This window comes from Cynara cardunculus, assembly GCF_001531365.2.
Source record: "Cynara cardunculus var. scolymus isolate 2C chromosome LG 8, CcrdV1, whole genome shotgun sequence".
Lineage (NCBI taxonomy): Eukaryota > Viridiplantae > Streptophyta > Magnoliopsida > Asterales > Asteraceae > Cynara > Cynara cardunculus.
In genome coordinates this window covers 3,664,268-3,676,873 of record NC_037535.1, presented here as the reverse complement: position 1 = coordinate 3,676,873, position 12,606 = coordinate 3,664,268, and positions in this window count along the sequence as shown.

The following is a 12,606-nucleotide window of genomic DNA, read 5'->3' as shown; positions in this document are numbered from 1 at the left end:
TTCTTTGTCTAATGGACTGTACTCTATATTTGCTGTTCTAATTGTAATATCGGGGTTTTTAATTTAAATTTGCATATGTATTTAACCTCAGATTTTGTAATATCTTCCCCAATTAATCCTATTTTTTCTAAATGCAAAATTGTAGGATGATTAATACTAGTTGTGATATCCTTCCATTTTTCTAATTCCTGTGTTAAGAAATTAGTAAGTAATTTAACTGCTTCGTTTTCCACCAAGGATTTGATTTGATTTTGTTTTAAAAAATCTAAAGTTCCTTGTCCACCACGCTTTTCAGGCAAACTCTGATGTATTTTGATATCGTAAGGTAGGAAAACTATAATTGTGTTTACTTAAAGTAATAAAATTTCTATTGATTTTTATACCTCCATTAATACCAAAAATAAAATTTAAACCGAGTACACAATCTGTTGATTTTATATGTTCTGGATTTATATTTACTTGTGGAATATCATATTTAATACTATAATTTTATGCAAAATCTAAAAATTGTATTCCTGTAGGTTTTATATAGTTTTTAATTTGAATTAATATATTTTCAACTGTTCTAATAAATATGTTATATGTTAGTTTTTTATGATACTCTCTAGGTACTAAATTATAAGAAATTACACTTTTTGTTGCTCCAGTATCTAACAGAGCTATTAAGTCTAAAAATTTATTATTACTTAGCTATAATCGACATTGTAAATTAATCATAGTGATTGATCCTGTTGTTTGTATAAATGTTTGTTCTTTATATTCTTGAGCCATTCTATTTTCTTCTTTATGAGGTGTAATATCAATTTTTTGTTCTATATTATTGATTTTTTCTATTAAATTTATTAATAAATTATCTATATAGATAACTTTTTCTTCCATATTATTCAGTTTTTATTTATGTAATTCGACTACTATTTCAAGTTTTTCAAAATTTTCATTATATACCTCAATCTCAATTCCCTTTTTTTATATCTTTTCTGTATTTAATTCAATGTTAAATACTTTTTTTAAGCAAATGTAACATATTTCTTTAAAACATATATTACACTGTGATTTTATCTATACTTGGGTAATATCCACAATAAAAGCATTTTATATAATTATTTCCTCTTTTATAGATCAGTTATGTTGACATTCTTCTTGTTCTGTATTAACATATGTATATGTAATTTTTGTAAGTGATTTATCTTCATCACTATATATGTTATATATTGATTCATTATCAGAATTATCTGTTTCTACTAATTCTATATTGTAATCTCCTATTTGTTCTATTAAATTACTTCTTTCTGTATTTTTATTTTTATTAGGACATCTATTAGCTAAATGTTCTTCATCTCCACAAATAAAACATTTACATTTTCGTGTTTGAGGTTTTTTGACATATTTATTTTTATAAGGTTTATATCCTTTTTTATATGTAGTATTTTTTTTCTAAGCTTTTTATTTTTATTATTATTATGACCATATGCTTGTGATGTATATATGGATGTTTTACAAAATGCATAAACATTCTTTTTTAATTGTTCTTGTAAGGCTACTTCTTTGCATTTGTCTTCTAATATACTAAATGTATAAGTTATTCTTGGACCTATACCTAATGTTTTATTATTAGCATATTGTTGTTTCCAGGTTTCATGTATATATCTTCCTAAATCTCCTGGTAATTTTACAAAGTATTTATCACATAAATTATCATCCATAGCTGTCCTGTTTGTGATAATAATCTTGTAAAATCTAATGTAAATTCATTTATATATTTCATGTCAGCTATACTTAATTGTTCTAAATTTCTAATTGATGTGTCTTGTATTAAAGTATTATTTTTTGCTGGATCGACCCCTAATATAAGAGTTCTAATATGTGATGTAAAATTATATGGATTGTCTCCTAAAGCTTTTAGACTATTAACTTCATTTGGGTCTTGTGCTTTTTTACTTTGCCAAATACCTAGTGCTATTGGTCCTAATGTTGTTTCTAAATAGGAAAACATGTCCATACTATCTTTTTTATTGGTTTCCCACATTCTTACTACTGTTTGTTCCCATGCTAATATTTCATCTATCCGTAATAGTGGTTTTTGTTGTTCCAATAATAACATACTACCACTATATATATTTCCCATAAGTAATCATTTACCTTTTCCTATTATGTTTGATTCTTGTTGATATTCTACAGAAGGTTTAGTCCATAATTCTCTTCCAAATTCTTCTTGTGTAGATGTACTTGGTTCTTGCCATTTTATTCTTTTCTTTGTATTTGCCATGTATGTATCCATAAATACTTGTTCTTATTCTTGTTTATAAAAATATGATAACATAACTTTTCTCTGTATTATATCTTCTACTAAAGGTATATTATAATAGTTTTGTAGTTTATTATAGCTTTCTTCATATGTCATACCTAAATTTGTCATACATTCTATTATCATATCATCAACTTCTTCTTGTATATTTAATTCTGTAAATTTTYTGTTCATTATTTGATCTAATGTTTTATTAGTTTCTTCTGTTTTAAAAGTTGTATTTGTTTCATTATTARTTATATTTTCTTCTAAATAGTCAATTAAACTATAATCATATTCTTCTTCTTCAAATTTATCGAATCCAAGATTTATAAGTTTTTCACCATCTTCTTCATTTTCTGTATCATATATAGGTTCTGTATAATATTCAATATTCATAAAAATACAATCTGTATTTATATTATTGTTATCTTCTATTTCCTTTGGTGTATCTTTTGTATAATTTATAAATCTTATACTTTGTGTACCATCTATATCTTCATATATAACACTTTTTTGAGGTATTAACACTTCATCTTCTTGGTCTTGCAAATTATCTAGTTTCCATTCTAGTCCTGCTAATTGTTCAGGATCTATTCTTTCTGGATTAATCATGTGTATTGAGTTTTATGCTATTGTGTTCACTATTCCTTCAATATTTACTTTATACTTCATTCCTGATATGTTACTTACCTTACCTAACACTCCTATACTTATAACTATATTATTTCCTTCGTAATTTTCAATATTTTTTAGAATTCCAGGGGTACAATAAAATAAGGCTGTATTCTGACTAAGATCAACCTCCATGCCAGAGATTATTGCTTTCTTTAAATATGTCTTTCAACTTTTATCTAATAATAATGCTAATAATTTTGTTCCTAAATTTTTTCGTCCTAATGCTTTAACTCCTATAATCACTAAGCCTATATGGGCAAATTGTTTTCCTGTTTGTTTTATATTTTGTATTATTTCTGGTGAAAATAGTTCTACTGTTTCTGTTTTATCTAGTATTCGCAAACTTTCTTCACAACTACTTCAAATTAATATTGTATTAATATTAAGAACTCCTGTTTGATATAATACTCTTGGATTTAAAATATCCAGTTGGTGTTGATTATATAGATTTATATTTCTATCTAAATCTATTTCTTCTTTTAATTGGATAACCTGTTGTGAACTATTACTTCCTGATCCTCGTCTCATAATTCTATTAATAAAACTGTCTGAATTTATTATATCTTGTATATTACTTGTAGAATTTCTACTTTCCTGTAATGTTCTACTTCTGCCAGAAAAATTTCTATTTTGATTATTCATTTTCGTGGTAACCAATGTTTATTGGGTGTTATTTTACTTTTAGGTTTTTCTTCACTGATATTTATTTTATTTAAGCCACTAACTAGTTTTTCTATATCCTGTTCTTTTATTCTAACTTGTGACTTTTGTTTTATATCTTGTTTTTCTAATAAACCGTTTTTAATATCTCTTAAGTCGTTTATAATTTGATTATTTTGTGCTTTAATATAATCTAAATTTTCTGTTATCTTACTGATTAATTCTGTTTTCTTATCTATAAGACTATATATCCTATCTAAGTTTTGATTATTTCTTTTAGCTTCTTGTTCTAAGTTTRTTCCRAGATTAATTATTAAATYTGTTATTSCGTTTAAATGTATATTTTCTGAGTGTAAGAGATGTTTATAATTTTTAGGAAATCTACAAATAAAATTACAATTTTCTATTGGAGTATTGCTACTAGTTTTTTCAGTGAATTCAAGTTTTAGAAAATCTAATTTCTTCTGATTAAGTGACCCTATGGTTGTAAAGTGTTTTTTCAATATTTTAAAATCTCTATCTCCCTAAAATTAATTCCTACTCTCAACTCCTTTTTTTAAAATTTTCTCATATCCCTTTTACATAAATCAAAATTATACTGAAATTTACAAACTTGTGGAAACTAAAAAAAATCCATCACTTATCGCCTTATTAATAATAAAGCATTAACTAGTCCTTCAATTTTCACCTAAGCGGGTTCTCGAAAACAACAACGATGGGCTTATACATGCCATCAAAATAAATCGAGTCTGACTTAGGGGCTGTTTACCAAATTTTCTATTAAGTCCTGTATGGATAAATTTGTCTGTCTGGATAAATTTGGCTGTCTGGATAAATTTAGGTTGCTGTTTACTTTTCTATCTGAATCAACAGTCTTAATAACAGAAATAACCAATTTACCCTTGTGTTATACAAGCATCGAACAATAGTTATACAAGCATCAATGAGAAGCTGCTGTTTCATCTTTAGTGAAGCTGTTGTTTCATCTTTATACAAGCATAAAAAATAGTTATACAAGCATCAAAGCTGCTGTTTCATCTTCATACAAGCATCAAACAATAGTCAAGGCAAGCAAAAACTCGAACAGCAAAAACAATAACAGCATGTTTTTCGAACAGCATGTTTTCGAACAGCAAAAACTCGAGCAGCATGTTTTTCGAACAGCAAAAATCGAGCAACAAAAACTCGAACCTAAGACCGAATAGAACCTAAGAATCGAGCAGCAAAATCGATTTGAGCATCAAAATCGGAAGCAAACAGGGCATACAAACCGAGCATCAAAATCATTTGAATCAAACATAAGAGGGAGGAAATCGAACATAATCCATACATAAGGAGAAAAGTTACCTTTGGAGAAGAGAAGATTGAAGAAGAGCAGACCGTCGAGGACCAAAATCGTGCAGACCGTCGAGGACCAAAATCGCGATTAGGGTTTTGGAGGAGGAGCAAATCTGTACCCTAAACCAAAATCGCACAGAGCGTGAGTTTTACAAGGGTAGGTATGTCTTTTTTGTTGGCTTAATGTGGACAAGTGCCTAAACTGGTCTGTGCGAATAAGCTCGAAGTAAACAGCCTAAATTGGCTGTGCGAATAAGCCAGTTTATCGGGTAAGCTCATTAAGCCGTAAGTAAACAGGCCCTTAGTCTTTTAAATTAAAGAATCGTTCTATGCTCTGATACCAAAAAGGGCGTTATGACGGATTTTTTGGCTTTCCGTTAAACCACATAATAAAATTATAATTAGAAAATTATAATCATAAACTAAAAACACATCAAATATAAATGGCCATAGAAGAAAACCGTGCATTTCTAAGAAACCGTGTAAACCAATTTCGATCAATAGAAAAATTCCATTTTTTTCTAATTAAATTTAATCAATAAGGATATTTTGGTCATTTACAATATTTTCTATTAAATATGGCAGTTATAAATAACACTTAATTAAGGAAACGTAATAAAAGAAATTGTATAAATGGTAACATTTAAATATTTAATTATATTATAATATTAAATTTGAATTTGATATATTGTTATGAGATTGAATCTGCAAACGGGTGTTGAAGATTGAATTGCATTATGAAATGAAATCGTAAATTATGGTTCAAATTAAAAAAATAATGTTAATGAAACATGTTTCATGAAGATGAAACAGGTTTCATGAAGATGAAACTGGTTCATGTTGTAATTGATTCATGAGTAATATGAAATCGTTTCATGGTGAACCATGTTTCAGTGATGGTGTAGTTGATCCGTTTAGTAGAAAAACTGGAACATGAAACGGGTGCATAATTTATTTGGTTCGTCATGAAATAATTACATGATGAAACGGGTACACGATGAATCTGCTTCGGGATCTTGAAGATTGTAATTTGCTCCAGAATCTTGAAGATTGTAAGGAGTAAATGAAAGAATGCATCAAATCATGAGTGAAATAAAAAAATTAATTTACATGAAACATGTTTCATGAAGGTGAAACTAATTCATGGCGTAATTGAACAATGAGTGGTGAACTGCTTTCATGATGATACCCGTTTTAGTGATGGTGTAGGTGATCCATTCGGTAGATGAAATGAAAAATGAAACGGGTGTATAATGTAGGCGGTTCGCGATGAAATAATTGCAATATGAAAAATAAATTAGTTTCATTAATAATAATAAATGTTAACGTAAAAATGTTAACGTAAAAATAATAAATTACTTTATAAAAAATATATTAGTTTCATTAATAATATGATATACATGATATGRTTTCCATGAATAAATGAATATTTGGTTTTACCCTTTTGCTCTTATCAGTATTATAAAATGTATTTTTATTTTTTTTATTTTTAATTTCCTTAAATAACCTTGATTAATCTTAACCATTGATCAAGAAAATGGATGGGTGAGATTGGTTTACACGGTTTACACAAATGGAGGGGGTTTTTATTTGATCGCTCCTATATATATATATATATATATATATATATATATATATATATAAGAAAAGGATGATGGCTAACGGTCTAATGTACATATTAATAAGGGACCTAACAATAGTATTAAATCCAAGGAAAAGAAGGGAATTGGGTTGGGTTGAGTTCAATTACCGTAACCCAATTCCAACCAATACCTACGGTCTAAAGATTTTACTACTTGATTAGGCATTGAGTTGGATTGGGCTGGTCTGGTTGTTGGAGGTTTTTAGCATCCCTACTTTTATAAACCGGATTTTGTTATAGTGTCATCATAGAAGTCGAAACTCAGTAAAAAGAAACGAAAATGATACAAAACAAATCTAGTCTATTAACACTATGATCCTAGACCGAGAGTATTTGCTTGGCCAGTGCCCTTCGTCTAGCATTGACCTAACATGCAAAAACGACCATGGTTTGCTTTTGCTTTCATAGCAACTTCTTATCCGGTTAACTTGGGAGTTTTTGATTGCCCCAATCTTGTAAATTACTCTTCTGGCGCTGATTTTTAATATCTGTTTGACCGACTGATCGACGATTACGTCCTGTTTTAGAATTTGGGAAGAAAAGAAAAAAAAATAATGATTTTTTTTAATTTAGTGTTGTTGAGAGAGAAAGGAAAGGAAGGAAATAAATGAACGTTCAAGCGAAGAAAGGAAAGAGTTTATAATGGTTTGTAATTGATGATTAGATATGTGACCCAACAAATTTTTTTTTTTACGAAAAATTGCATCAAAATAGAACCAACTTTTAAAATAGTCATTTAGGGGTCTCTTTTTGTTTATTTAAGGGTCTGGTTGACCTGTTAATGCTGACATCATCCAGATCTTTTGCCAACTAAGATATTCCACGTCATATTAATTTTTTATTTTAAAACTAATATTCCACGTCATATTTAAAATTGCAAAATAATTATAGAAAAATAACTAAAATTCATTTTTTTTTTCAAAAATTATTGTAATAAAATCTATTTTTCATTCCAAATCTCGTTTTTTTGAAAAGATTCAGATATCAAATTGAAGATTTTGTCAAAAATAGACTTCTTTACTCACAATTTGATATCTGATTTTTTTTTAAAAACGAGGTTTAGAATGAAAAATAGATTTTATTACAATAATTTTTGAAAAAAAAACAAATTTTAGTTATTTTTCTATAATTATTTTGCAATTTTAAATATGACGTGGAATATTAGTTTTAAAATAAAAAAATTAATATGACATGAAATATTAGTTTTAAAATAAAAAATTAATATGGCGTGTAATATCTTAGTTGTCAAAAGATCTGAATGATGTCAGCATTAACATGTCAACATGTCAACTAGACCCTTAAATAAACAAAAAGTTTGATAGAGACCCGTAAATGACAATTTTGAAAGTCGGTTTCCCAAAATAGAAATCAGGTAAAAGTAGGTTCCATTTTGGTGTAATTTTTATTGTTCTCTCTTTCATTCTCTTTCCAAAGTTTTGAGTCCTTTACTTTCTTCTAGAAACCAGATTCTTTCTTTCCATCCCTTTTGTAAAAGAAGACTTGAGAACGGTGTGTTAATTCAGTTGTTTGTCTTTTTGTATGTATTTGTTTCCAGGTGTACAAGTAAACATGGGTAAAACCGTAAAAGGCATGGCCTTAATCGGTCTAAGTTAAAATTAACCACCGTTCTCGTAGCTGGTCCAGCATCTCGTCTATTTTTGTATAAAATTCAATTTTGTTGTTTTATTGAAATTTATTCTTGACGTTGTTTTTTGACTTCTTTTACAATTTCTATACTTTGAATCGAAACATTAGTAGTTGTTTTGTGGGAATATAATGAAAATCTTCGTTGTACTAGAATTGTCTTCAATTTTCTATAGCTTCCTTTGAGTTTTATTCTTGCGAACGTACTCCGTAGGCGGGATACGCATTACATGTCTTTCTTGCCTTTGATTTATTACATTTGTCTCCAATCTTTTATGTCTTCGTCACTTACTTGGGCTCATTTTTAAATTATTTTCGACCTATCATCTTATTTACATATTTGTTTTGTTTTTAAGTGTATTTCTTTGCTTGACGAGTCTTCATCTTTCGTGTCATCATCATAGGGTCCATGATATGATATTGTACATATGCTCCAAAAATGTAATTCAAACGACATGGGAGGCGTCTCTGTTCGACCCAAATGAGCACATTTTTACGCTTGAGAAAAATCTAATTGTCCATCTGACATTTTCGTTGAGCGTAACATGAGAATCCAGTGCCATTTTGCACCCATTCGTCCATCGTAAACGCCCAATTGCTAATATCAATGACATACGAGCATCTCCAAGAATTTCTCCAGAATCAAAAATTAAATTCTCTAAAGGCATGTTAGGTTTGATGGATGTTTTTGAATGATTTGTATTTCAATGACGGAATTGGAATGAGAAGGATTTGGAATTTTTGGTTTGTATCAATTAAAATGGAATTGAATTCCTTTTTTTTATATATAAATAATAGGAAATTATAAAAATAATCAAATTAACCCCTTAGGAGATCCAAGATTATTATCACAAAACAAATATTTTTTTTAACATATTTTAAATATTATTGCAAGCAAATTCTATGAAATTCCGTAAAATACAGACTTACCATTGAGATTTCAATGTCCCATGTTTGTAGGATTTCAATAAACTTAAGGGATTTCAAATCCAGGAAATCTTTCAAACTAAACATGAGATTGGAATGAGATTCGAACCAAATCCTATTGAGTCCAATTCCATCCCGCAAATCAAACAAAACCTAAGAGCTTGTTTGGTTTGTGAGATTTGGTAAGTGTTGGCCCCGAATGAGATGACAACAAACATGAAGTAATTGTAGAAGGAGGGTTGAATACAATTACACAAACTTTTTTCCACTTTGTAATTTTTATTGATGTAAATCAAGAATTAACACATAGAGATACAATATAGATTGTTGCGGAAGAAGGAAATGATAACCTAACGTAAACAATCTTACAAAGAGAAGAACTTATAAGAACAATACAGAGGGTACTTGCAAGGAAATGAAAAACACACTAAGTATTTCTTCACACAGAGGAGACTAGGGGAGAAGAAGAAGAGAGCCGATTGTCTTGAGAATGCACTTAGAAAACTTTTAAGGAAGTCTTTTTGCATGGGAGATGCATACTGCCTTTTATACTACCTTTAGCATTAAATGCATGGGGACTCTTGTCACCTAAGGATAAGAAGACAAATGTTGACTTGACCATTGTTGATATCTCATTTTCATCGTACACCACATATATACAACACTGTTCATGCAAAGACACTTTTGCAGAGATATGGTTAGTATGTAGGAATATTTTCTTTGGATGGATTAATAGCTTCAAACAACTACTTACAAATCTTCGGTGCATGAAAATCTTGTAGCTTCAAAATATCTTCAATTTTCAAATCATTTACTCTAGAGTCTTGGTGTGTAATTTAGACAGTTGATCCATGGAACCGCACCAGTGACCTTCTATCTTCATATCGACTGGTCTTCGATTTTTCCAGTGACTTTAAGTATGTATCAAGACATCAACATACAAAGAAACCAATAACTAATAAGTGTTGATAGGATAGAGGAACATTTTAGTGAGTCATCGCCAAATCAATAGGTGGCTCAACAATCTCCCTCTATTTGATAATGACACAAACACTTGGAAAGAAATAAATACAAGATACACAAACTCTACATTTTTTGAGAAATAGAAAACTTATAAATTCGATGACCCATGTACATATTTTTTTGGGTTATTTTCTTTATTTTTTCTTTGTTTTGTTTTGTTTTGTTTTTTTCCTTTTATTTTTTTGTTTTTTAAAACTGTAAACGTATATACAAAATAAATAATAAACCAGAGAGCAACAAATAAAGAATGAAAAGAAATTGAAGTAAATACTGAAATATAATTTGCATCCATATTAGACAATGAATTTAAATACTTACAATGAAGAAAATAGATCAAGAAGAAGCCACATAGATAGATCAGCTAGTAGTCAACATCTATTTCCATACATTTGTATCTGTGGCTGCAAGAGCATCTTTTTTCTTCAGTTCATCCGAAATCAGGGTATAGAAGACTCTTCCAGCTTCACCAATTTTAATGATACTAAGTATCACATGAAGTAGCTGAGAATCAGCTATTGGTATCTTAGAAGCTCGAAAAAGTCGAAGGCAACTACTCGCACCCCAAAAGAAGATTCCATGTTCAGGTGTGGACAAGATAATTCCTTCTAGTTGACAGTCATTAGTAGGAAGGGTAAGATCAAGAGGTGAGACATCAAGGGCCTTACCTTCCTTTGACAACTTCTGAATAAGAGAATCTTGCTTCTTGATAGATTGAGAGACATAAACATATTTAGATGAGCCAACTTTATTCAACAATAGCTTTAAGATAGGAGATTTGTGGAGGGGAAGGCAGCGTGTAGTGCTTCTTGATCATTTGTATCTTTTTAAGGAGACGATACAAATGATCCAAGACAAACTCTCGATACATGCTTCTGCTCTTCTTGAGAAACTTTATTGTTTCCATCCACTCAGATAGGCCATAAGCATTTATCCAAGACAGTTTTTTGGTTCTCCCTACTCCGTTTGCTCAACCAATTATCAGATAAATCTGATTCAAATCGTAAGTCAATTTTTGAGGACCTTTGATTCTAGCACAAATAATTTGGGTAGCAATATACCGATGAAGAATTGAGTCATTGAACCATTTTATTCTTTTCTCTTTGGTTTCTTCAGTTTCTGATTGTTGGACCAAAGAGTAAGACCTGTTGGCTTCATCAAATTGCTTTTGAAGAGCAATTGAATTGGTCACATCCTTAGCTGAAATGCCTAGTAGATGAAGATTAGTTTCAAGAGGAGCTGGAGCTTTAAGCACAAGTTTGTCTTTGGATGAGGCTTTAGTCTGATTCTTTACAAGCTTGGCTGCTTTAGCTTCAACAACTTCTTCATCAGATGTCATGGGTGCCTTTCCTTCTTTATGAGAAGGAATGTCCGTTTCCTCAGAAGTAGCAGTGATAGGAATCTGAGAAGAAGTAATATCAACCTGACAACAAATGACCTACTGATGCTCCCCCTCAACAAATATTGTAGGCTGAGAGCTCGACTGCTCCCCCTCAACTGATACTGCAACTCTGTTATGATCAACCAGCTCCCCCACAAAAGGAGCATCAATTTTTGAATCATCATTAGATGAGGAAGAAGAGGTAGATAGGAACATGGGAAGGCATAGAAGCAACAACTGGGGTTCATCCACAGTGGAAATGCAGGAAGACACAAAAGTAGTAGCATGAGAAGAGGGGGTAAGCGGAGCACCTATTGCACACAGTATACGAGAACCACTGCGAAGAAGATTGCCCAGAAGACTAGAATCAGATGAACACGACGACTGACCTCAGTCAATAAATCTTTGTCCGACTCTGTGAACTGACTCGTACCCAAGTCGATAGAAACTTMAGGAGGATCTCGTTCTAAGAGCATCTTTGTTGATCCCAGATCTCTCAATAACACTAATAATCTAGTTAATAATAACCAAATTATAGTGATTTGATGAACAAAGTGATGAACACTCAAGAAGAAATTATGAACAATTAAGAACAATCTTGAGCATAAAAGATTTCACTTTATTAATAAAAAAACGTAAAAGCGACTCTTTTTACAATAGGCCTAATCACCTATTTATAATAATAAGAAGATAACTATCTAATAAGACTTTTTAGCTCATCTTCTATTAACAGATAATGTTTATCTAAACTATGGATAAGCTTTAGTAATTAAGATAAACTCGAAATCTAGCTGTTGACTTGTCATCTCCAGCTGTCATTCATGGTATGATGGATCATCCTTATTTTTAAGTCTTCATCGCATGCTTCTGGATGAATTGCTGGATAATTCTCTAAGTGTAGTTGACCAGAGGGTCGATGAAGATGCTCTTTCCATCGCATCCTTGGTCATCCATCGGTCCTCTGGTTGTGCTCCAGACTTAGTCAATTCTGCCTTGATGTCTTCATCGGTCTTCTGGTTCTTCATCACTTAT